This window comes from Tyto alba, unplaced genomic scaffold, assembly GCF_018691265.1.
Source record: "Tyto alba isolate M040663 unplaced genomic scaffold, T.alba_DEE_v4.0 Super-Scaffold_3, whole genome shotgun sequence".
NCBI lineage: Eukaryota > Metazoa > Chordata > Aves > Strigiformes > Tytonidae > Tyto > Tyto alba.
The window spans coordinates 16,986,059-17,013,342 of record NW_024881304.1 but is presented as its reverse complement, the minus strand read 5'-3'; the positions used below and the strand labels follow the sequence as shown (position 1 = coordinate 17,013,342).

Below are 27,284 nucleotides of genomic sequence, written 5' to 3'. Positions count from 1 at the left end.
CTGATTTTTAGAAGATGATCACGTTTCAAATCATAGTATAACTTATAGACTTCTTTTTTTTTTTTCTATTTAAATTGATAATTTGAAAAGAAAACTTGATTATGAGCTGTGTATTTGAATATATACAGAGAAGTGCATGTTAACATGATCTAAATATAAGCATAAGTTTAGAGATTCCTTTTATTACAGAGAACAATTTGGCACATTTAAAACAAAACTAATCTATTTTCCTTTTTCCTACAGTTAAATGTGTCTTTGTTTTTGCTAAGAATTCCATAGACACATCTACGTTCCTTCAAACTCATTTCAAAGTTAATTCACATAACAGAGACCAATTGTATCAAGTTGCTTGAAAATGATGATGTAACTCTAGGCCTAAGATTAATTGATTTGTTTGTTTATTAATGAATTTCTTCCGCAATTCATGCTGTTTCCTGGGACTCATGTATGAGCTGTTTGCTCATTCAGAAGGCAGACCTTATCAAGTGTCAACATGCGAGTTAAATAAAGGGATAGAGAGAAACATTAATACATTTTCTTATATTAATTACTACTGGACTCCTGCTTTGCACATGGCAGATGATTTGTTAGAAATTGATTCTATTTCTTGATAATTATACTGCACTCCAAACGAGTCATGCATGCATGTATCAATACATTTGCATCTGCTGGATATGCAGCAGACAATTTATATAGATTCAGAATATGTTAGAAAAGCAAAATGTTAGCTTGAATAGTAATCAGTATTTATGAATGTTTTCTCTTCCTGGATATACTAAGGAGATTTGAACTTGTACTTACTATTCTGGAGGTGTTCTTGGGTTTTGACAGGTAAACAGGGTTGGATACTCCAGTGGTGTAAGTAGGAATAGCATTGAGCTTTATCAGGCAATGCTTATTTACACCAGATAGGATTCAGGATCAAAGATATTTGGAAGAAAAAAAACATTTAAATTTATCTGTTGTAAGATAAGAATAATGATTTTACCTTGGGTTTCCAAATACAGACACAGATAATATTTAGGATGTACTTATTTATGTATGTACTTATTTAAAATATATCAACACTAAAATTCTAAAATGTGAAGGATCATAAAACTATTTGCATCAAACCTGGCCATGACTGGATGTAAATATTCAGCAAGAGATTTTTACTAGCATTACATTTGTTTTTTTCCAGAGTCAGAACTTCTTTTTCATTTCTGCTTTGTTTTCTCATCTATTAGACTGTACATTGAAAGCTAATAGGACTTTAACCTGTTTTCTTGTACCATCAATGCTCTAAGAAGCTTCTTTTATACCTTTCTATTCAGCACTTTCATTTAGACTCTCTTTATGCACCAAAATATGTTGTTGGAATCACAGAGAATAATCGAGAGGAAATTGCACAATGCCAAATGATCTGTTATAATACAAAAAAGAAATAGTAGTGAATTAAACACACTGCTATCTTACTCAAGGCCATTTTGAGGAGCACTTATTTTACAAAGCACTTATGTAAATGATTCTGCTGATTAAGTACCCCAAAATATAACTAGGTGGAGGGGAGCTATGCACATAACATACTTCTGAGCATCAAGGTATACCGCACAGCACTCACAAATTAACAAGAGAAATTACCATAATGAAAAATCCTGAAGTTTTGAATATTACTGTTGTGTCGGTTAAAGGAAGATGGTGAAAATTCACCTGCATCACTAGCTGTTATTCATTCCTTTTTCATTCTCCTGTTCTGTATTTTCTATTCTAAGCATTTCTGTGTATTTCTTAAACAGCTGCTGCATTCTTAATACATACATGGCTGTATTTTTGTAGTGGTAGGAGAAGTGAAATGTTCAAGGCTAAATTTTCTTCCAAGATTTACATGGCTGATCTCAGGTTCACAGCTTTGTTTTCAGTGAAGAATAAGTATTGGTGCTGATGTGACTCATGAAATTCAGTTAATAGTACTGGGATTGTGAGTGTTTGTTTCTCAGAAGGATTATAGTCATGCAAGGAGAATGGAGTACTGCAGTCAAAATCCTCCATGTGGATCTAAGACCAGACTTATTTTTCTAATTACTAAGGAAGAGAATAAAAATTAACTCTACTATGAAATAATTCATAAGGATCTAAGGAAACAGTTTCTCATGCTTATCTTGTATGCTGTACTGCTTTTAGGTGACTCCCTGGAACAGTTCAAGGCCAGGTTGGACAGGGCTTTGAGCAACCTGGTCTAATGGAAGGTGTCCCTGCCCATGGTGGGGGGATTGGGACTGAATGATCTTTAAGGTCTTTTCCAACCCAAACCATGGGTTTCTATGATTCTAGGATTCTCTGAAAATGCTTCAAAACTCTCTCCTGAATGTCTGAATGATCCAGCCTGCATAAATAATCCTCACGTGGTTCTTCAAGCCCTCACAACCATATATAGTTCTTTAGGATCTTAAATCAAGAAGCAATCTTTGCCTTCTGAAAATTATATGAGGCCTACTTTCTTTGGTTTCATACCTGCATCAAAATGTTTGCTGTAAACTGCTAGAATTGTTGTTTTAGCAGACTTTAAGAATATCAGAATCAGTCTTTCAATAATAAAGGAGATATTTCCTTATCCCCTTATCATTTCCTTATTTCTTATCAAAAGCAAGTTGTGCTTTTTGGAGTTACTATTAAATTATGTTATTTCCCCAGGTCTCTTAGAAAGGTTGTCCTTTGTTTTAAGCCAAAACAACTGCAAATGCATTTAGAACATGAAAAAATGTACTGTCACAATAAATCCTTGAGTGCATTTCCTAATGAGGAATCACATTTACATTTTCCACATCAATAAAAATAATACAAGTAAACAACCAAAATTTTCCCTGCATTTCATAAAGGTGCCTAAGGCAAGTTATCTTCAAGAGTGGATGCTGGCTATTTAACGCTGCTAATATTTCTAGCCAGAGGACATCAGGAGGAACATAAGGACTTGTTTTGAATTCAAAAGGTCTTTAGACTGTAAGCTCTCTGCTTCAGTTTCTGTCTAATGTTAAGTTTATGGAATGGTTGGTCCTTAGCAGTAGAAGATACTAATTAGCATATTTTCCTGTGCATTTGTTGCTGTAGTTGTAGGATCACTCTGACATTAAATGCAAAATATCTACTTAGATGTTCTGCTGAATTGGGACTACATATCGGGAGGTTCTTTCCTTTGAAATAGTAGTTTGATTGGTAAACCTGGACAGCCAGAAGCCCATGTTTATATCCCCTCCTTCTCCTTTGGTGAGTGTTCCCATGGAACAGGGATCCAGAACTTACAAATAATGAAGTTTCCATTTGAAGTCTTTCTGTATCCTTTTCCTAAGGCACAGGAGACTGTATGGATTACACCACATTTAAGAAAGGCTCTCACCAGTTCAGCTTGCATGCCAACATTGATACCAGTAACATCCAACTTTGGAGCTGGTTGTGTCTTATCCATTTGAAACTATGAATGAATGTATAGAACTGTATACTATAAACGAGCCAGAAGAACACCAATCTGGTGCTTTTCCAGGACCATCAAACCCATCCCAATGACTGCAGAAAAATTATTGTACGAGTATCATTTCTGGTTTCACATACCTGCAAAGCTTCTCTATCAATAAGTTTCTACACATTTCCTTGGAACTACATTTGTAAAACCTCAAAGTAGAGTTCAGTCTCTAATGGGCTTAAATGTGCTTCCTGTTTTGAAGAAGAGACATTGAGGAGGATCTTGAAGTGAAGTGTCTGCAGTTTTGTATGCTAATCATACTTTCACCGGAGTTATGTTCTTAATAATGCAGATTGTTTCCTGGGATACTGCAGCTCTTCCCCAACTTCTTGTCATCCACATGCTTGATTGCACTCATAAATTGCATGTGGGCACTAATAACTTCTGCTGATGTTACACTGCATGTCGCTGATCTTTGACTCGGTCTCTCTCACAGTACAGGATTTTCTCTAGCAGTGTATGTTTTAGGTTCAGCAGGAGTTTAGGAGATTGAATAGAGATGATAGGAAGAAGATGATGGACCTGCATTTCACTCTTGAAAACATCCATTTACTGGCGATGATCTAAATAATGGATTTTTTTTTTCTTGACATATAAAACAATGTTGTTACTACATAGTCACACAAATCAAATTTTTTACCAGCTCTAGGCTAAAAGCAAGAAATAGATTGATTATATCCTCTCTTGGTCTGCTCTTTTCAGAAAAATCTATCATCTCTTAGGGAAGTAGCAAGTACTAGGTCTGAAGGGATCCACTATCTTTAGCTTTTATTTCCTTAATAAGCAAATCTGTTCTCATCAGTGTGCCAGATCATCAACACGTATTTCAATTTCTGTACACATCAGAATACATCAACCACAATTATATTATGCAGAGGGTAAATCACACAGTAATTAATGTAGCTAATAAGCAGCATACAAAGTCTGATTCAGTCTTACGAAAATCAGAGGAGCATATCCCACTGACTTCAGTAAGATTTGGATCAGCTTTCTAAAGATTTGGATCTTCACTTAGCTTATGATACAATCACATGTTGCAGTAAATAGGCTTATACTCTGTCTGTGTATCTGTAGGTCAGTGCAGTCATACTTCATGCAGGACCTACTGAGTAAAAGCTCGTTTTATGCTTGTGTGTCTGGCTCAAAAAAAAAAAAAAAAAAAAAAAAAAGTTGCATTTACTCCAAAGTATTGCTCCCTTTCTTTGAAACTACACTGGCAAAAATAATGTTGTGTACAGGCCAATGTATATTGCAAAGAGAAATGATATATTAGAAAAAGAACATCTTTGTAGTAAGTTGTACATTACAGTGTATTTCACAAGTATGGTAGGTATCATTCTTTCTGAAAGCTCTTCTGACCCTCTTGATCCAAATCACAAAAGCCCTGATGATCTGTATTTGAGTACCCCTCAGGCTGCTGTTCAGAAGTGCGCTGGAGAAATGAAGTCTTCCTTCCCTTCCTTGTATTAGTCACATCCAGCAGAAAGTTACTACTAGAAAATAAACATAAAGTATGCAACTATCCTATAACATCTCTTCTACACTCACATCCTGTGATATGTGGTTCAAGGGTGAAAAAGTCCCTTTCACGAGCTTTATAGCCTCATAAGTTTTCTTCAGTTATTGCTCAGAGCATCTGATGTTACCCACTGTAAAATCCATGCGGCCAACCTGTGAAGCTACAAGCAAAAGGCTGTGCTGATATAAATAAAAGTTGTCCCTTCATGAGAATTTCAGGCAGTTTATTTCTGTTTATTTTGGTCTCATTAGGCTGCCACTACATGATAAATGATTTAGGTTAAGGGTAATTTAGTTTATGGTACAATAGGTATGAAAGGTTATTCCTTCTTATGCCCTTCTCACATAAAATCTACCTTAAAGAAAGTAGAGTCTTTATGTCTCAATAAACAGAAGCCACATAGATATTGTGGAACAAATTACATATTGGATAACAATCTATAAAATTTTATTGGCTTATGAGGTTTGCATTGATTTGAATTTTACCCAAAAGCAAAGCATTACTGTTTCTCCAAAATACTGAAATAAAAGGAGAACAGAAATCTCCATTACAGTTTTTTGAAAAGTGCAGCCACCAGAAATGTTTCTGAACAATGCAATCAAATTCCTGGAAATAGCCTGAAGTTCACCTTGTCTCTTCCCTGTGCATGATTGAGAAAACCTTGAAAATCAGCTCCAGCAAGGACCTTAGCACTGAGGTGCACCACAAAGCCAAGAAACAGCTTCTGACACTGGGCTGGAATTGCAAGATGATCCTGTAAATCCTGTTGCCACATTTCCACTGTGAGATGTTAATGATTTACCGGTTTGTGTGAGTGATAGTGCTGCCTAGAACTGTGGGTGAAAAACCGAGTTTGGCTGTTCATTTTGCACAAATCCTCTGCTTTCTAAAATGACGAGTTTGCAGAGTTTGTGGAAGAGAAAGTCAATGCAAATCATGGTGAGGCTGCAAGACCATCTTCACTTGACCTTTTGTGCTTCAGAATCCACAGGGAGACAACAATGAGATAACACTTTAAACCAAAAAACCTTCAGTGCTTGATGAGAACCAGGAAGGAACAAGGAGGCTAGGATTGTTGTCTCATGGGCTTGTGAGAACATAGACATTTTTCTTATGGGTGCATCCAGTTTTTCACCATTTTCAATGTGGCCAACAACTGATAGTCTAGACTTGGACAGCAATTAGCCATACACCCACAATTAGAAAGTAAAAGCTACAGAAAAAAAATGCAAGGTACATCACTGCAACATCAGGAACAAAACTGGCAGGGATGCTGAGGTGTTACCTGGAGACTTCCCTTGCCCCTGTATAAAACCTCATGTTACAGGAATTATATCAATCTTTCAAGAGTTATAATGGTTTCATGACATATATCCTAAAATTCCCTATTCAAGTCAGGCCTTTTTCTGTGCTTCTCCCTGATCTATAGAGATATTTACAAGCGTAGGTAGTGGTAACATGGGGCGGGGGGGGGGGGGGGGGGGGGCTGGTTGGTTTGTTTGTTTTAATCAGGAGAATATGAGTGAAAGACTGCATGGCAGGAAGGCTTCGTCCAGAAAAAGGCCATTGATTTGATTCATAGCAATGTTTTGTATTTGACTGAATTTTTTTTTATATATATATATATATATGTTGAAAGTAGAAGGGCTTTATATACATAAAGTAGAAGGACTTCAGATGTACATATTCTTTACAGAGAGATGCAATACAAAACAGTGATCTTTAAAGCAGGGAGGTGAGGCACAAACAAGTCTGTTTTTACTGATATTAATTAGTATTATTCTATCCAGAAGAGGGCAATAGTAGTTGCACATTTGGATCAGTACCAGTATTATTTTACACACCTGTTGGCAGATGAGACTAAGGCACCAATATTTTACAAGCTGTGTTCCGGTGATTTATGTTGCATGGCAGAATGCAACCTATCAACAGCAAACACCTTCGCTGCAATCACATTCATTGTATTTGATGCTGTCTGTTGGACTATGCCTTGCCCAGAGTTGATCACCAGGCCACAGCCTGTGTAATTACCCACTTCAATAATCAGTGTCTGATTCCAATGAATTATAGCATGGGCTGCTGTATTGTTCAGAACAAATGAGATGGCATAAATGGTATGACAGGTAACAATGCACTTGTAATAGTGTATACAGCCATTAAACTTATGCAAAAAAAAAAAAAAAAAAAAAAAAAAAAAAAAGGGACGTGACATTATGTATAAAAATAACCAGAAAAAAAAAAAGTTTAAAATATAGTTAAGGTCATGGTTGTTGACCAGGTATGAGGGACTGAAAAATACCCTCATTCTGCATAAATCTGTGAGGATTTTAGGAAGGACACACTATGCAGCCTTGCTCAAGTCAGCTCTCAGATCGCTTGTAGTCCACCACATCCAAGTTTCTGGGCCATATGAAGTGACATGGCTGGTTTTCCCACGATGGTGTAAATTCTGCCTACTCCCTCAACTGCTATATGTAACTCTGCCTATGTTGACAATGGACAGTCGACAAAAAGTTGCAAGTGATGGCCCCAGGATGGACTTACACGGTGATACTGTGGCAGGTGCACCCTCCTGATGAAATTGTGGCTCCCTGGCTGTTGAACCTTTGCTTGTGCCCTTGCTCTCAGGGCTTTACGGCAGTTGGGGTCTTTGGCCAAAGGGGGCTGGTATTGACCCCAGGTCAGATTTGGCTCGGGTATCAATGGGGGCCCTGGGGGAGCCATTGGAGCTCCTCCCGCCCGCCCAGAGCAGTGTGCTGTGCGTAAGGGCTCTCCCCTTGGGTTGGGACATCGCCCAAGGAGATTCCTCGGGTTTCCTACGGGTTGGGACGATGCCCTGAGATGTTCCTCGAGGTTGAGAGTCCTCACCTTTTATTAGGTGAGGGATTGAGCGTTTTGGGTTGTCGTTAAACACTTGGTTGGTGTTTTGGGTTGTTGTAAAACCCCGGAAGATTGTGTGGTGATAGTTTGTTCTCCTCTCACGGACACTTGGACCTGTTGTTCGCATGTTTGCGGAATGTTGATTAATTGTGTATAAAAATAAATTTTGCTTATTTTTATTACATTTTTTTGGAGTTTCTGCAACACTGTCCTGCACAACATCCTTGTCTCTAAATTCAAGAGACATGGATTTGACAGATGGAGCACTCAATGGATAAGGAATTGGCTGGATGGTCACACTCAAAATGTTGTTGTCAATGGCTCGATGTCCAAGTGGAGAGCAGTGAAGAGTGGTGTTCCTCAGGGGTCAGTGTTGGGACTGGCACTGTTTAACATCTTTATTGGTGACAGGGACAGTGGGATGGAGTGCACCCTCAGCAAGTTCACCGACAACACTGAACTGTGCGGTGTAGTGACACGCTGGAGGGCAGGGGTGGCATCCTGAGGGACCTGGACAGGCTGGAGAGGGGGGCCTAGGAAAACATCATAAAGTTCAACAAGGCCAAGGGCAAGGTCCTGCACATGGGTCGGGGCAATCCCCAGCACAAACCCAGGCTGGGCGAGGGGCAGCTGGAGAGCAGCCCCAAGGAGAGGGACTGGGGGGGTTGGTGGGGGGAAAACTGCCCATGAGCCAGCCCCGTGCGCTCGCAGCCCAGAACCCACCCGTGCCCTGGGCTGCAGCCAGAGCAGGGGGGGCAGCAGGGCCAGGGAGGGGATTCTCCCCCTCTGCTCCGCTCTGGGGAGACCCCCCTGCAGTGCTGGGGCCAGCTCGGGGGCCCCCAACAGCAGAAGGACATGGAGCTGCTCGAGCGGGGCCAGAGGAGGACACGGAGATGCTGGGGGGGCTGGAGCAGCTCCCCTGGGGGGCCGGGCTGAGAGAGTTGGGGGGGTTCAGCCTGGAGAAGAGAAGGGTCCGGGGGGACCTTCGAGCGGCCTCCCAGGGCTTAAAGGGGGGGCAGGAGAGGTGGGGGGGGACTGTGGGTCAGGGGGTGGGGGTAGGACGAGGGGTAAGAGGTTTAAACTGAAAAAGGGGAGATTTAGGTGAGATCTAAGGCAGAAATTGTTCCCTGTTTGGGGGGTGAGGCGCTGGCCCAGGGTGCCCAGAGCAGCTGTGGGTGCCCCCTCCCTGGAAGGGTTCAAGGCCAGGTTGGACGGGGCTGGGAGCCCCCTGGGCTGGGGGAAGGGGGCCCTGCCCGGGGCAGGGGGGGGCACTGGGGGGGCTTTGAGGTCCCTTCCAACCCAAACCGTTCTAGGATTCTATGATATGATTCTATCAATATGCCCAAATCAGCCCGCAGGGATTTGGGTCAAACTTTTGCTGTCCTCTGAGTGCCTTTTTTAACTCTGTCCTGAAGACCCCAACCCACTTTCAGTTGAAATATCAGCTTTAACCACTCAGTTAAGAATGAAATCTCATACACTGCTGGTGAGAGGGTCGGTTCTAGGAAGGAAATTGGCCAGTTCTTACAGTAAAATCAAGCTGTGTATTCACAGCCCATGCAGAGGAGCTTTGATCCTCCAGGGAGAGGAGAGGTGTGTGGAAAGGGCACAGCCTCGAGGTGCCCCTTCCTCCCTCACAGCCCTGGATGTGGGTCATTTTCTAGGGCATCCTCACACACAGGACAAAAATCTGGAACTGAGATTATTCACAGGGTTTTATTAAAATTGTGCTTTTTCTGATCTATTTTCTTAATAAATTTTCTATTTTCAACCTCCTGATTTGGCCAATATGTTTATGAAATGTGAGCTCTCATAAGGAAAGTCAATAATAAGGATCTCACCTGGTTTTATTTCAGTGGCACTTGTGCTTATATTTCCTTCCTACTTTTAACTCGTTCAGAGGTCACAGACATCACGCAGGCATTCATGGTATATAACACTCTTTCACATTTGATTTTGCTCTGTTTACAAACAAAAGTGTTTGCAATTTTATGACATAACCTTCTGCAGGATAGTCTAGAAAATCACCAGTGACTGGTGCCTTTGTGATTCAGCTTTAGAGTATCTCACGATCAATTTCTAACCTGCTTTGTGTTTTTGTTTTTTTTTTTTTTTTTCCCTCTCAAAATACATTTTTTTTTGCATCTGTGGGCATGAGTGAGAGGTTTGTATGACTTACACTTCACTGCACTTAACAGGGCCCCCTGGTTAGTCGGGGCTTGGGTTTATTTTTTGGGTATTGCTGCTGGTTGCTCTGGCTGCTCAAACGACCCCCTCAGCATTGTCAAACAAAGTGGTTTCCTGCTAATTCCTTTCAGGGCTTAGATGGATTTTGAATCAATCTTGCTGAGAAAGTCAGCCAGACAAAGAGGTAAAATCGTGACATGGTTAGTCATTTATATTTTACCTGTATCAGTTAGTAAGGCACTTTTTGTCAGTTCTTACACTTCATAAATAACTTTTATTCTATCATTTTTTGGCAGAAGTTTGATTTTGGGTATTTCTTGCCTATGTCTTCTGAATCAATCCTCTGAATCCCTAACCCAAAGTTTAATATCATCCATTATTCAACACCTTCCATAAGACTAACTTTAAAACTAGTAATCTCTCAGTAAAGCTGTGCAATTAATGCTGAAATACTTCAAGTACAGAATAATACCAAATAGCACTCCCCATAGCCTTCCTCGGAGCATCCCAAAATACCGTTAGCCTTCCCTAAAGTCTCTGGTTATCAAATATTCTTTAAGATTTAGTGGTAGATCCTGGCTCACCTAAGTGAGCATTTTGCATTAAAATGCAAAATATTTTTCTTGCAAATTTAACAGTGGACTCTACATCAGCTCGTAGTGTTGATTTGAATGCTCAAAACGTACCCTTCATGCTGCTTATTGCACTAATGAGCTTTGCCCACTTTATTTTATCGTTTTTATCGCTCTTTAATTTGTCATATAAATTATTCAGTGTTTTCTGTAGGCGCTGCTGCCCCGTAACATCCAGCCTGGCCTGGAAGGAGGGGTGATGGGGAGCACCCACGGAGGTGACCCAGCACCGACCACAGCCCCCACCCCTGCCCCACTCCCCCCCCCGCTATGGAAGGGGGCTTTAACATGCTGGAGTTTTCCTTTTCCTTGAGGCATTAGGCTATGGCCTGCCTTTGGGCAAAGCTTTTGCTGTAGATGTCTTTCCAGTCTTCATAGCTGCGGTAGTTTATGTTTTATTTGAAAACACTGCATTTTCTACAGTATAAAGAGGCCGTTACTGTTTAGCTGTGTTCACCACTGTTCTTTCCCTCTCCTCTCTTTCCAGCTGCTTTCTCAATGTCTTCCTAGAGTTATCCAGTATATACTAGGCTCAGTTTTTCCTGCTCACACTAGATACAGCATGTTTCTTCCCCCAAGCTCAGTGTCCTCAAAGGAGTATTTAGGTTAAGAGCAGTTTATTCCTGGCTGGAACTGCAGCAATTGTGCACGGGTTCATAAGCCAGGATTCTCCTTTGCTTCAGGCGGCTACTGAAAGCCAAGGTGATGTCTCTGATGGAGGCAAAACCGGAGAAGTGCAGCAGTGGGGCATGAAGCATCCCTGCCGCTGCGGCAAGGACGATCCCTGCAGCACAGACGGGTGTTTGGGGCATGGCAGCAGCACAGAGGTGAACAATCCGATTAACAGAGAGAAACATATAGAAAAGTGGCCAAACGGTGCAATAAACTTAGAGCCCTCTGCTCAGCTGCCCCTCAGCAAACGTGAAAAAGAAAAGCTGATGTGGCAACTGATGCTGCTGGAGCCAGGAGCCTTCAGTGAGCGGTGGAAAGCAAGAGCATGTGGAGGATATGCTGTGAACCCAGTCAGAGCTCTGTTACCTGCTCCTCAGCCAGGCACACCTCAGCAAGGTGCATTTTTCACCATACCTCTGTTTCTTCACCATACCATACCTCCTGCCTGGGACAGAGGTGTTTTGCGGGGAATGTTTGCACAGGTACCAGCCTGACTTTATCCTGGTCAGAGTTGCTTGGTACTTAAACAGCAATAACAACAAGCATTTATAGTACATTTAGTCCTACAAGAATTCTCTTCCTGAAGAATGAGTCTTTTCTTTTTGCTTAATTTTTATGTAAGCTTTTTGAACAGAAACGCATGAATAACTCTTCCTATTTCAGTTGCGTATAAAATTAAGATTTTCCTTGTAAGTAGAGGAGGATCCCTCTGACAAGTCTTTCCTCTGTGGCTGTAACCTCACTAAACAGATGGCAATGCAGCTGGCCAGGCATTACACGGTTATATAGTTAGTAAATATTGTTATTTAGTGTGGGTCTTTGGGTGGGAAAAGTGAGCCAGGACTGAAAATACAGATCTAACTCATGGGTACGGTGGAACAGAGGGACCAGAGTGGGTTAAGGGCAGTGAAATTAGACCTGCACTTCTAGTGGCTTCAGACTGAGTCATAGTGGAAAGGAGAGGGTTAAAAATATATATGGCTTTTAGCTTTGTATGATAGCTCCAGAAAGGGCTGGGTCACCTCTGTGGAGAGGCTTCAGCAATATGTCATAGCTAATGATGTCAGCACTGAGAAAAAGGTGGCAGTTTAAGTGAATATAATAGGGGTAAAACCTCTAACCTGCTGTGCAGCCTAAGTGCTCCTGCTAAACCAGCAGACAGAACAATTTCTGGGAGAGAAATTTCCTCGGCGACCAGATCTGCCAGCAATTGCAGAGCTTCCCTGCTATTACCAACCTAAGAAAAACTAAACCATTTTGGGCTAAGTGCTTGAATAAAGGAAATTAGCAGAACATCATCAGTTTGAGGAGAGCTTAAATGCTGCAGTACCAGGGACCAGCTACAATATGATATGCAAAACAACACAGTACACGGCAGTCACCATCCAGGGCTTTTCTGACTCTAAAGCACGCATCAGAAATAGTTGTTGTAATAGTGGCTGCTACCAGACATGCCAGAGAAGTGCAACCAAAGCACGAAGGATGATCAGCAACTGCACTGGAGATCAGCCCGGATGCACAGCACGGCTCTCAAAAGTCTGCATGTGCTTTCTCTGCAGAGAACGGTCCCACAGTGCAAATAAGATGCTTGGTTTTCTTTACTTGGCTCAAGGACAGACTCCTTGGCAGCTGCAAGACACTGGGAAAGGCAGGGTCAGAGCATAGGTCACTGCAGACAAACTCAAATTCTGTTTACAAAGACGACAGAGTGTTCAGCGGAGAGATGGGAAACTGAGTCCATGCAGGATGCTGGATAGCCCATGTGGCACAGCTGTCTAATTTAGGTGATAAAAATCTACATTTTATCTGGATTCCTTTACAAACGGAGGAAGCACAATTTATAGTGAGGTTTGCTCTGGTCCCGCTGTTTTTGTAATTTCATGGTAGGATTATCAGAAACTGCTTGAAGAGATGAAGTTGCAGAAACTTCAGTGCTTTTAATCCCCATTTCTCTCACCAAAGGTACCACATGTATGCAGTATACACCAAACTCATAGTATGTGCTACTTGACAGGGAATGTCTGAGAGAAATGGATTTGAATTAGTAAAATATACGGTGCACCAGGGTTTCAGAAAGAGTAGCAAACATTTTGTGGTCCAGCCAGACCTATTTTTGGTGGAGTGATCTTCCAGTGGACAAGGCAGTGAGACAAGATGAAGCCTAAAATGCGCAAAAGCAAAAGATGTGTTTGAAGGGGAAATAAGCACTAATTATCTGAAAAGTAATTCATTCGACTCCAGGAAACTTGGTGCAGAGCTTCAGCTCAAACACCTTCTGTAATTATTCCCAGTGTTAATCACAGGGATGTGAATATAAAAAAAAAGTGCCGGTGAAAGGTAGTTGTCTTCTCACACTTGCTGACAATCCAGCCTAGCACGCCCTTTGCCCAGAATAGTGAGCATTTTTCTCATTAATCTTCTAAAATCCTCTAAAATCTTCCTCTCCCTAAGTCTATTAGCAGTGGAGTTTGAACACTGGGAAGAGGTGAACGCTTGCGGTCCATAGTGCCATGTGAGAGCAACCGCTCTCACGCTCAGTGCTCAGCAAGACGCCGCTTCATCAAAGCCCAACCTCTTCAGAAGTACACCAGCTCTGACTAAGTTTTCTGCAGGAAGATTTCTCAAATATATGGGAAAACTGACGGAGCGACGTTCCAGAATAGCCAGGGTTTAGGCACAAGGTTATAAGTAGCGACGAAATTTCTGCTCTACCTAAATAGTCATCACCTGCACCCCCGTGAGAGTGTCCTAATCCCAGGCTGCTGGCTGGTGTGGGCAGACCTACCCTAGGTTTTGATCATTTTGACCCTGGTAAAAACCTTCACGAGAAAAGTTCAGCAAGAACAACAGTGGGTAATCTACCCAATCCAGAGTAACAAATTAACCACTGATTTTTTAATATTTTTTTTTTTTTGCACCTCAAAAGAGTGCAGACATGAGATGATAGGCCTGACTCCCAGGCTGCCAGCTCCTCTGAGACAGGCTATTTCAACCCCTTCTGCACCAGAATGGAAATAAATATTATTACATCACTTTTGATGGCAGAGGATCTTTGTTTTCCAGCCAGCCTTCTCCTGTTGCACAAGTTTAATAAGACATTGCCATAGATAGAGACTTGAGATCCTCATGATTTGTTTATGGCCATGGGAGAGCTTAATTCATTACCAGATACAAAACAGTTGTCCCATTTTTTTCTGAGGAAGCTTATATATAAAATGGATCCTATTGGTAATCAGATCAGGCTGTCCTGAAGAAAAGTGAGTTTAGAAAAATTAGGTAGCATCTTTTTTATTTGTTTGAGATGCCTCTGGTAGGAGCTGTGATCAGATCCCAGGGAGGGTTATTGCATACCTGGGCAGCTGGGTCACTTGTGTTTGTATACGGCTAATAAAAACAGTTATCTGGAAGCCAATTATATTAGTTCCTGTATTATTATGTTGTGTAAAGAGCAAGGACATAACCTGTTTTCTCTCATCTTTTTTCTGTTTTCCATCTCTTTTAACAAGAGCATTACAGGAGATGCTGTCAAGAATTTTAATAAAACAAACTGCCTTTCTGACCGTCTGTATCCATTTCTTCTTGTCTTTATAGGCTAGAAACTTATCAGAGGGTCTAAGTGACGGAAATAACTCTTCTCTCCCACGTAGTCCTCCCCATCCCTCTCTCTCAGTCATTCTCCTAAGCACTGAATTCTGTGGAGTTTTTCCTCCTGCAGGAAACTCAAAACACAGTGACCCCACACACCCAATAAAGCCCCACAGAATATGTGTGGCTACTTGGATATTTAGTCACACTGACTGCCAGTCAATCCCCATCGCTCCCTCCTGCCCTGGGCTCCAAAACGGCCTGAGATCATGGCAGAGCCCATCCCCAGACCCGTCTGGATGCTGGGGAGAGGGTGAAGATGAGTGGTGGCAGCAGGCGAGGTGGTACGGCTAGAGAACATCCCTAGAACATCCTCAGAGCCATGCCCCACCGCTGTCCTGAAAACAGGCTGACCAAATCACAGCAGCAGCCCAGGGGATAAGAACGTAGGAGGTTTGTAATACTCAGTTATTGAGGACCAAAAAAAAAAAAAAAAAAAAAGAAAGGGAGAAAAAAGGCAATCCAGGAAATATGCCAATAACATGTAACCTGATTAAATGTTGCACAGCTGCTGCTAGCAATACAGAAGAGACGTCATCTGTCTCCTGTCCTCAAACAGAGCACGGAGACTGCTGTACTCATGAAAATCCAATCGTGTACAAGTAGGACAGTTATTTCTTTCTGCGTGTGCCAGTGATTCACTGTTTTGTCCAGTTCCCTCTTCAAGTGAACCAAGGCAGGTCCTATCCCATCACCTTTTGGATCCTGCACACGGGCAAACCTCTGTCTGGCTTTAGAGGTGTTGCAAGCAAAGGCCTCCACATCTTGATGAGGAAAGAGGGAATTGTGGAACAAGCCAGGCTGGAAGCTGCCCACTCCATGGGGAAAGCTCAGATGAGATCATTTTAAGACGGGTGTTTCCTCCCACTGTGCCATTTCCACAATTTCTAAAGCTGATCAAATTGCCTGGGAACAAATCTTAGAAGATTTCAGTATCCAGCTATGCCAAAACACTCATGTGGGCAAGTGTCAGTTGTCAGAGATAACTGTAACTACAAGCAAGAGTCTGGTACTGGGACACCCTCACTTTAGTCTTGGGCAAATGCAAGTTACCTGAGTTAACTCAGCAGTGAAGTCACAGAGCTGGTGAGACCTGAATAAAGCATTTCCTACTGAAAAAAACATCAAAAAAGCCATTTTGTAAGGCAAATTACTAAAAATGGAGTGAGCTGCTTAGAGTCTTTAATTATCTCTTTGCCTAAGGTGGGGCAATTAACTTTACAATCCCTGAACAAATGGGTGGAAACATCTTTTGTCCTTAAAAGGAAAAGCAGAAGCAAGAGCTGATGGGTTGCACCTGACCCACCAGTAGATCCATGGCTGGAGTTGCTGCAGCTGGGCTGGGAGCTCACCGGGAGCTGCTTGGTGGAGAGGAGATGGAGCTGAGAGCAGAAAGGTATGGAAAAAGTCAGGCTTCTCCTCTCTGTCTCTGTCTGGAGATCCTAAAACCTTTGAAAATGATGTGTGCAAGTCTCCACGTTTGTTTGTTTTTTTTTTTTTTTTTTTTTTTTTTTTCCAAAACATCTTGTTTGTGCTTTATGTTGACTTGGTTTGGTCTCCTAGCATCAAGGTAGGGTCTTTCATATCTCTGGTGCTTTGTCTCACATTAGTTGCACGTGGTTGTTTTCTCAGGAAGATAGAGAGCTATAAGTACAATATCCTGATCTGTTTTGCTAAGGGTTATTTTTATTTTCCACGATTGAGCTACTCAAAGATACTTGGTTCTCTTTTCAATGGTGTGGTGTTTTTGCTTGCATATTCTGCGCTTGTAGAAAGACTTTGTGTAAATAGGATTTGAAGCAGTCTGTTAGTTCATGAATGGAAACAGGGTCACCTAATTGTCTTAAATACTAGCATGTTCCTACAAAGTAGGATTTTAGTGTCCCGGAGATGATAATTACCAGAACAGGTAGTTGTAAAACTGTGCCTGAAGTTTTTTTTGTGTCTTTATTTCTCAAAGAGAGATTGCTTTTACCTAGGAGACTAGGCTATAAATTTGCCCATGTATCTAGTTCTAACCAACTCTGAGTGCAGCCTTTGGCGTGAAGGACTTTTGGGGTGAAACTTCCTGATGTTGGTCCTCTGTAAGAGCATTCCCTGCAAGTCTGCCCCTCCGCAGAGGTCAGAGGGGCTGGGCTGCCCCCAGGGGCAGGGTGGCAGGCTGAAGGCCAGCAGGGTGGGATTGAGATGGCTTTTGTGTCCTGGTGTCCCCACGCCAGGAAAGCGAGTGGCATCTAGCTGGCCTCTGGGCAGGGGTTAGTAGAAGGCAATCTGTGGCAGTCTTCTGGAATAAACTCAGTCATGATTTTGAACAAAAGGAATATTGTCTTGTAGTTACATAGAGCTAATACAGTTTCTGAGGGAAAATTAAAATTTGAGTGCCATTTTGAAGAGCTGATATATTTTCGTATGCTCGCAAGACAGAGACAAACATCCTTTTAATGAATATTTTCTGTTCAAATACAAATAGTGCTTCATGCCCACATAATGCAAACACACAACTTTGTGTTTCAAGTTCCCTTGGGGATGCTGGCACCTTGTTCTGTGATGGAAATATTTGCTTCAACTGCAAGAAATTAATTTTAGGGTAGCTTATGCACCACAAACCTTTTTAACACTGATCATAAAGCTGGAAGAAAAGGAAGAGACACATGTCTCTTATTTGATTTAAAGCACTTAAGTTGTTATATATTATTTACAATTTTATCCTCAGCATGGAAGGTAACACTTCTAATACATGGAGATCAGTACCTCACCAGCATTTGAAAACTATAGCTGCATATATTGGTGTGTTTTATTTTTCTTTTTTACACAATAAAATGTGATATATGGTAGTTACTAACTTCATATAGGTACTGATTTGGGACTTTTTAGTGCCATAAAACCTCTGAAGCAGAGACTCATGGAATGTGAAACACTGACATAGTGCCTCTGGAGCACCAAAGCAAAAGCTGGCTGATGAGGATGGGTTATTTGTGGTGATGTGGTGCCTGGAATTACAAACACTGCAGGGTTTACTTCCACACACATAAAAACTCCCTGAACTTGCAGAACTTTCCAAATGCTGGATGCAGAAGGAGCAGTCTGACAATTCCCTCTCTCTGGAGGCAGAAAATAAAAAGGAGGGGAGGAGGAAATGCTACTTCAGAGAATTAAATGGTCTGATTTTTAACTTGTAATATTTATATGAAAATGGTTGCAGTGTTGACAAAATGACAGCTAACTGTTATTTAAATAGGCTGCGGAAAGTTTGCATCTTGTTTAAGAATTCAGATACATAATTGTTGCAGGAAACTGTTAACATTGAGCCTGATTGTGCAAAAGCTGTTGGGGGAGACCCTTTACACATGCAACAACTGTCTGAATCAAAGTATTCACCCTAAAAGCACTATGGGAATATACGATTTAACATAAAGCACTAGTCAAGCAGTTGCTTGCTTCTGGAAACACAGACTTCCAAAACTTTTTTTAAAGATTATGTTTTCTTTAAAGCTGTGTCATACAGTGTAAATAAATGACAACATCAAAACTAAAACTCTTGTAGATCTTTGGATGCAAAACCCAAAGTTCAATATATGTTGTGATCTTGATCTTTTTTTTATTTTTTTTTTTTTTTAATCATTAAAATGAGCAACAGGGAAAACTTTTTTTTTTTTTTTAGGACTGACTTACATTTTCCTGAAGATTTATGTTTATTGCTTTTTATACCTTCAACTGCTAGAAATTAGATTAGGCTCTCATTACCCACTTCATCTTTTAATATGCTGTAGAAAGTCATATGAAAGTGCCAAAATTAGCACTGTCATCCTCTCTGTTGTCTGTTTTACTGCAGCACAGAGCTGTGATATACTCGGATAATATACCTGTGGTGTCTGTTACCAGCACAGTCTCCTGTTCTGTTTGACTCAGACCTCACATGCATACAAATTCATTATATACATTTTTCTCTTCCAAGAATGTATACGTTTGGAGCATCAGCCATTTACAGATACAGATCATAAATAAAGCAGTGAATTTTCTTCATTCTCTACCCCTTATGCTAATGAAAATTACTGAGGAAGGAAAAAAACCCACAGAAAATGCAGCTTCCCCCAGCATTATTCACATTGCAGTAGACAGCACAATTCTGTACTTACAGATCTTAACAGTGAAATGTCTCAGGATCTTTACAATTTTCTGCAGAACTGTTTCAAGCTCTCAGCAAGCCACAGTGTTCATCGAGGCAGAACGGAGCCGTATGGAAGGTCTATGCAGCTGGGAGATAATGGAACTATTTTCCCAGCTGGGACTACAAGCCTTTTATCCACTGAGCATTGCGTGTCTCTTCACTGGTATTAACCATGAAATACACTGCTTTCCCGTAGTACTCGTGCTAGGACCCACACAATTACTGTTTGAATCAGATAAACAGCTACTACAGTTTATGCATATTCCTATCTGGAAATCTTGAACGTATAAAAATTAGCTCTGCGTTGATCATCCTTCAAGAAAGCTGAGAGAGCGAAAGCGCAGCTGTCGTACTAGTAGCATAAAAGATTAAATGTGCTCTCGCTATTCTTTTTGTATAAATATGAGCTCCTGTCAGGTAATCAGAAACCTCTCTTCTTGAAAACTGGGTCAGTACTCAGTATTAGGTTTAGAACAGGAATGGAAATAATATTGTTTAGTCCCGAGTCCCACAGTTGCTTCCTAAGGTCCCTAAAATTAAGCTCATAGGATGCGGGTAGACACTCAGATTACATTCCAGCAATGACTGTCCTCTTGAAACATTTAACTACCCCTCCATATTTTACATATTAAAAAAAATACTAAAAATAAAGGGGGAGACTTGCTTGTCTAAGGTAGCACAGACATAAATCCTGATTACGTATAAACTTCAAACCTTCTTAAATTTCCATTTTTCCTCTTGGGACTGCTTCAGCAGAGATCAAATGCAAATCTCAGGCAGGGGAATGCCTTTTCATTAGTGAGCAAAAGTTATTTGTATTCACACCGGATAGAAGTGGAAACCGCACTTTTCAGAATGTTTCTGACAAGAAAAGTGCAGTTGTGTCACAGGCATTGCTTCACAACATTTTAATGTAATCTTGGTGTAAATCCATTAGTTTGTAATGGGATTAATTGCCTGCCTGTCTGAGCATGGCAAGTGGCGAGGACGTGGAAGTCAGGTGGCAAAAACCCACGGCGGCACACGGATGCCTTGAGTAGACAGAAACAATAATTCATTCAACAAAAGAAGAGGAGCGCGCATCTTCTTGAGTTTGACTTTTTCCCCACCTATAAACTGGGAGCGCACTCGTGCATCCCTTTAGTTTCCAGCACAACCACTGACTGCAGAGAACTTGCACCGGTTCGGTGGCAGCTCCCCGGTGGTTTTACCACGGTACCGATCGTTTTGGGCTCCATCCTCCCTCCCCGGTGTGTGGAGGTGCAGGGGCTCACTGCCCTGTGACTGAGCCTCGGTTCTCGCTGTCAGCCCACGCAGAGGCAACGATGAGATTGCTCTTACTTGAGGTGGCTCTCGGGTTTAGACACCCTTGAAGAAAGATGAAGTAAGAGTATCAGGAGAGAAGGTGAAGGCGGTGTCCTTCCGAAGAGGATGTTTCTGTCGTTTGTCTGCAGAGGAGGATGGTTCGTTGGACCCAATTTAAGTAATCTGGGTTCAACCCAACCTCCTTGGAGGACTTCTCTTACGACCTTGGAAGCACCTCAGCTGTCCTGGTCTGCTCTTTCTTTGCAAAATGGGGACAACAGGGCTATTGGGAACTCATGGGAAGTGCATAAAGGTGCCAAGCATCCTATGCCAGCCCCATGGGGCCAGCGTGGTGAGCGCTCCCCTCCCGTTTCAGAGCTCTCATAGCTGTCCTCCTGATTAACAAACAATTTTACCCTTCCACCGTGTGAGCTTCTCAAATGAGCTTTACCGACAATTAATTAAGCCTTGCAGCACCATCTAAAGTAGACAGGCATTATAATTAGCAGTTCTATTTTTAATTAGGAATAAAATTTGAAATGGAATTTTAGGTATTTCCTCATTAAAATTTTCTTTTAAATAATGTCAGTGCTTTTTCTAAGTTGTATCAAGAGTAAATAGACAAAGAGTCACTTACAACAGATTAACCCAAGCTTCTCATTGCCAATTTAAAAAGTTTATTAAAAATCTAATATTTTCTATGTCAAAACAAATGATTATGCTTATGCACTGGTTGTCTAACAAGACTGTCTGGGAACAGAGCTTCTCATTTCCTGAGGAAATTAATGCTGTTAAAACTTTCCCATATCCAACTGGGAATGGAAACAAACATTTTAGAAATGTACCTTCTAAAGATAGATTATTCAATTCAAGATCTCATGTTTTCATTCAGGAAAGACTGTAACACTTAAATGTATTAATTTTGAACATCTCAACCTCTGAATTGTCTTTTAATAAAAACTCGTGAAGTTCTGATTTAGATTTTCTGAACTATATTATACCATATTAAAGATTATGACCGTGTCTTTTAGAAATGACACAGAAAATCATGAAAAAATTGAATATCAAAACAGTCTGTTCCTAAAGGTCAAGATAAAACATTTAAATGTTAACAAAATGTTGTGGTTTTGCCCAATTTTCTTTCAAAACAAAATTTCATTGACATTGATGTTTCTTTGTCAAATGTTTTGCTTTTAAAGAATTGCCATATTCTGGCAGAAAAAGCTGTCTAACTGTTGTTTGTTGTTTTGTATTAAAAAACAAACAAAACAAACCCCACCCAAAACAAAAAAACAAAACAAAACAAAAAAGGCAACAAAACTCTGATCAAAAAAACGTATTTAAAATATGTAACCTTATTGAGTTTCCAGCAGTCAGAAGCCCATTAATCAAACCTTTTCAACCATTGAGCCTTCTTGCTACTACTGTCTGTGTTTTGACAGTCAGAGCATGGGCAATTGCTCCTGTGCTGTAAAGCAATCTGGGGTGAGGCTTGAGCAACCTCAGCAATCTGGGGTAGGGGTCTGGTCACCCCAAAAGTTGGCCCTGGATTATACAGTGGCAAAAGTTTCCCTAGTTCAGAATGAACTGCACAAAGTCCTTGCATACCTTTCAGGACACTGTTGTAGGCTAAAAATAACTCGGAGATAGGATCTGGTCTATAAACTAGACAGCAGATAGAGTCTGGAGCATAAACTGGAAGACAGAAGTGAATTAGTAGGAGTTGGGCCAAGGTGTTTTTTGTAAAATCTCTGCTAAGGAAAGGTCTGGAAGACGTTTTCTCCTCTGTTTCCTCTGTAAAAATTGGAGATGCCTTCAAATGATACATGTGTTTTTTTCTAAAAGCTGTCACTATGCCTTCAAAAGGAGATGGAGCTCTCCAGCTTACTGCTGACTTCCTGGGGCTGTGTCAGTTTTTCTATCTCTCCTTTAGACAGAGTAGATAAATCCAGGATGTCTTTAGCAACATCTTAAAGTGAATTAGATCAAGGACTGATATGATCTAGTCTCTTTCTGCTGTGCTCAAACGGCAACTTGTCCTTGAGCTAGTCCCTACGATCACAAAGGCAAAATTTAAGGACTAAGATGAAACTCTTTTGAACAAAGGAATGTGATTGCATCCCTCAAAGTGCTTTATTCAGGCAGTGCCACCTACTGCTTCAAAACTCATCTATTAAGCAACTTAAATTGCTATTTGGAATTTATGCTGTGCATAGGATTTTGGTTACTCTAAAATCTTTGATCATCTTTATGAATCCATAGGCACTGCTCAAGTAAGATTGAAGGAGAATTTTGCAGGGCTTAACCAGCAATAATTCCAGAGGCAAAACTCCTAGGCCTGAGTTACTGACTAAATAGATTACGATACAAGAAGTGGCTCTACTACAGGCATCCTGTGAGATCTTGGAGAAAGTTTCTACCTAAAGCTACCTCTCACTGCCTTTGTGACACTTCACAGCATTTGTGTGTTCTGCCAGCAACGAATTACGTTTCAAATTGTTGGCACAGTTCCCCTCAATCCTGTTAGGCATATTGTAAAATAAATTGCAACACACAGTAATTGCAAACTAAATGCTAGGTGAAGGCCCCTTTGTAATTTTTTTAATACAGAAATAAGCTATGTAATTTAAAACTCATGAAGTTATACCACCTTTGTCTTGTAATATTCCTGAAAATCTAGTCAGAGACAGACATTGGAAAACTGAGAGCAAAAATTCATAATAATTCACTTGCTTTATAGTAAAAATTAAAATGTACTATAAAGTTAATTGATCTATTGGACAAGCTGGATAGTTGAACAGTACACAGTGAAGGCACTGAGTGATCTGCTCTTGCATAAGAGGCCTTGAAATCACACAGAAAAACGGATTATTGTACCCTGAATTCCCCCAAATGTCTGCAGATTGAGCTGTGCTGTTTTTCTTCAGCAGAGTAACAGCTAAGAAAGCCCAAATAAAATAAAACAACCCAAATTTTTGATGATTCATGAGCAAGATACTACCAGTAGGAAGGGAGGTGATACAATCACTCGAACACAAAGTGTGTAAGTTAGTTACCATCATGGCTTGATTTAGCCACTCAGTGAGACTAATAATTTTTACAGTGTGTTGATATTTATTCTCTGGAGAATAACTTTAGATGGCTGATGAGCTCATAGACCTGGACTGAAGAGAAGACCCACATGTCAAACAAATACCAATATACATGTGGCCTTATGGAGATATTTCTGCAGTCTTCTGGAAAGAGGAAAGGAATTTGCTCTGGAAGCAAATGTTCCAGGTTTGCTCTGGAAGTTCACTTTTTTTTTTTTTCTTTTTTGCTTAAAAGGTTTTTTTAATTATTTAAAAATCTTTATTGCGCTCTTATGCAACTGGGGAAAGCACAATGTCTCAATATCATGTCTTTGTATGTTTTAGCACTGAGCCATGTGGAAGACTTAATGCAGAAAACTAATGTAATCTATAGGAAATACACTTTAATGTAGAATAGCTATTTCTTTTGTAGTCTTTGTAGATTTTGTTTTACTTGGGAGGGTGGGGGAGAAACTAAAAGAGAAGGGATTTACAGGTTTAACAAAATCTGTTTGAACAGGGTGTTCATTTAGCTGTCTTTCTGCTGAGTGTAAAAAGACACAATGAAAAGTATTGAGCTTATTGGTCTTTTTCACACTGGATCCATTGAAGAATCAGAATTAGACTACTTCAGCCCTTGTTTGTATTCTACAAAACTCTCCTCTGTCTGAACTTCAGTCTTTTGTCTCCACCTGGTTTGTTTAGGTTTCCATTTTCTAGTGACTGAACAGAGTTATGGACAGCCTCAATCATAGACTCTGCACTTGGTCATGTTTTGATAACATGGGGAGTAGCTAGTTTCCAGCTACACATACACCCAAGCACTCACGCATGCACACGAACACAAATAAACTAGAAAACAAGCCCTCTCAACTCTTGAGACTCTACCCCTCACCAGGGTTAAGAGGGGGAAAGAAACCATTCAGCGATACCATTAGTCCTCGTGTTGAAGTACCACATTGATCTCCGTCTCTAGAATAAATGCAGAGGTTTAGTGGGTGTTAATCCTTGCAAAATGCACTGCTTATTAATGATCGCTCCAGCAGAGGTGACCTCTGGAGCCATGATTAATGCTCTGAGTAGAGCCTAAATGATTCCTGTGCTTTGCTGATCTGTGTTATTCTCTGGCGCCATTTCATGGTTGCCACATGGCAATGGATTTTAAAACTTTTTGTCCTCTACAGACACCTGATTCTGACTGGGGGTGGGAAATGCTCAAATCAATAGCTGTAAGCTTATCTATAATGGAACTGGAAGCTCTTTAACCCCAGGACTGAAATGTCAGGCCAGATTGGAGATAAATAGACAAGGAAATTTTGAAAGTATAAGCAAAAATAAGTACAAAGGCTTTTATTAAAGTTATTTTTGATACGGCTGGTGGTGTTATTGAATGTGGTTTCTGTTTTGAAAGCATAGCCTAGTGCAACCACTGTTGAACAGCCTTCGCTATCAAGACTATTACAGTATTCTTAGTGATACTTTTTAATGCCCTCAAGCGGGATTTGTGGCTAAATTTAGCATGATTTTTCTATTCATAGCAATTTATGGGCCTTGTTTATATTTTTGTTTTCTTCAGGGTTTTGTGGGGTTTGTGGGTGTGTGGTTTTTTTTTTTAAAAAAAAAAAAAAAAAACAAAAACAAACAAACAAACAAAAAACCAAAACAAAACAAAAAAACAGCCATCTGAGAAAACACCAGTTGTGTGTTTCTAGATTTTTAGGGTTGTATTTGTGGTTGTACCTTCCTGGATGTGAAGTATTAGATAAGTGGGTCACTTGTCACATTGATTTTCCTTAAGGGAGAGCACACTAGAAGAATAGAGCCTGGGAATTACAATGGACTTTCATTACTGCACCTCACAATTCTGCTGAACGGTCAGTGGATCAATGTCCACCTTCTGTGCTATGTGGAGGAGAAGACTACAAAGACATCACTGGCTATAAGTATAGGGTACTAGATGTCGCATAATGGGTATCAGCTGGAAGTAGTCATTCAGCTGTAAGAGAGAGAGCTCAGAAAACTAGACTAAAATAGAATAATTCACAAAACCTCTCAATTTACAGAACTTAGTGTGGCTGCACGCTAAGTTGCTCCTTTCAAGCATGGCTTTCTTTTATCTAATACTTGGCATGCTGTTCAGAGGTCATGCTTTGCAAAACTGCTTGCAGATGTTACCTATTCCCTCTGCAGACACATCTCTTTGGACTGACATTCTGGTGCAAGCAGAAGGCCATCTCCTGGAGGCACTGCCACTCTTTGTGACCCATGTTTCCCTTCATTTTCATGAACTTGCTGCAGCTTCTATAGCACCAGCTAACAGCATTTGGTTTTAATGCATTCATTTTCCCTTGTGTTTTCATGCTTCTACAAGTCCCCCGTGACTCTGTCATTACTTTATTTTTGTAGTAAATGTGTAGTTTTTCCCAGATCTCTGGGAAAACAAAATGTCAGTAGGTAACACTTCATGCTATTCAACAGATTATTTTAAAAATCACTTCTGGTACTTCTAGTAGACATTCTTAACTTTTCTTCATCATGCATTTTGCATTTTTTTGTATTACGTGTCGTTATCGCAATCCTTGCAAGAAATTTCTGTTCTAATGTTGAGCACTACTCCATGAATTAACAAAGTGGAAGGATGTACAATTCCTGCCAGCCTGCATTAGGACACCCTGCTCAATTTCCTCCTCAGCAGTTGTTCTGCAATCCTACTCCACTTCTGCTTCAGATTGCATGGGCGTTTCTTACATCAGTCTACAACATCTATTATGCACTTTTGCCAGATACTCTTCCCCCATCTTCTGTTTTGTACCAATTTTACATTTGAAAACAAACACCCCTTTCTGGGGGGCTGAGGGCAGCAGGGAGAAGGAAGCTGTTTCTGACACCGTTCAGACTTCAGTTTTTCTGCTTTTTGGTAACATTGTCATTCTAGTGCACAGTACTACTATAATTTAGTTCATGTGCAATGCTGTCAGCCCTGTCTTCCTAACCTGAGACACCTAGCTGTGCATTCAGTGTCAAAACACTAATGGCCCTCCCTCTACATCAAAATTAACAAATGCAAAAAAGTGTGAAAAAAAAAATGTCTGCAAAAGCTGAGAAGTCTTGGCTGGGGAGGTTTTCTGCTGACTTCATATGGACTCAGATCAAGTCTATAATTCTTATATTTTCCACATTCCCTGGCAAAAATGTTAGTGTATAAGATGAGAATTACCTTTGAATACCTTGAAAATCCATTATTTTATCTTGGTTTTTAATGTGTTGGGGGGTGACTAATGTTTAGAGAGAAAGAAAATTAAAGTCAAGAGTGCAAAGATTAAAGCTAGTGAAAATAGGAAATTATTTTAAGCCTTGGCACCTCTATATTTGAATATCTAAATAATAAAGGCTTAACATCTATACAGAACAACCCACAGCTGTGCTGGAGAAGACTCTGAGTGACAATCTCAGCTCTTCTCTAAGGCCCTGTCAATCTGCTTCTCTCAAATCATAGGGGTCTGACCAGCTCACTTAGTGCAAATAAGCATGAAAAAGAGAGAAAAGTCCTCAGAAATCAGCTGCAGTGGGGTGGTACTCCCTGAATCCTCTCCTGTGCCAGGGGCACTGATGGGCTTCAGAGGCTTTAAACAGAGGATGATGCTGGGGAAATGGGGAAGCCTGGGCATGCACAGGCAAGCACAAAATTAAAAGGAGATATTGTTGGTAACTT

At 40.7% G+C, this 27,284-nt stretch overlaps 1 protein-coding gene across 5 annotated transcripts in view; it reads right to left on the bottom strand.

Moving 5' to 3' along the window:
• CNTN6 (contactin 6) overlaps positions 1 to 19,618 on the bottom strand; it is a 148,498-nt gene extending 128,880 nt beyond the window's left edge. The window contains exon 1 of one of the 5 annotated variants that reach the window (XM_032985765.1): positions 19,165 to 19,618. The gene's annotated coding sequence lies outside the window, so the exon portion shown is untranslated. The remainder of the gene's footprint in view (positions 1 to 19,164) is intronic. The other 4 variants (XM_032985764.2, XM_032985761.2, XM_032985763.2 and 1 more) reach the window with 4 other exon arrangements.
• Positions 19,619 to 27,284: the final 7,666 nt, after the last annotated feature.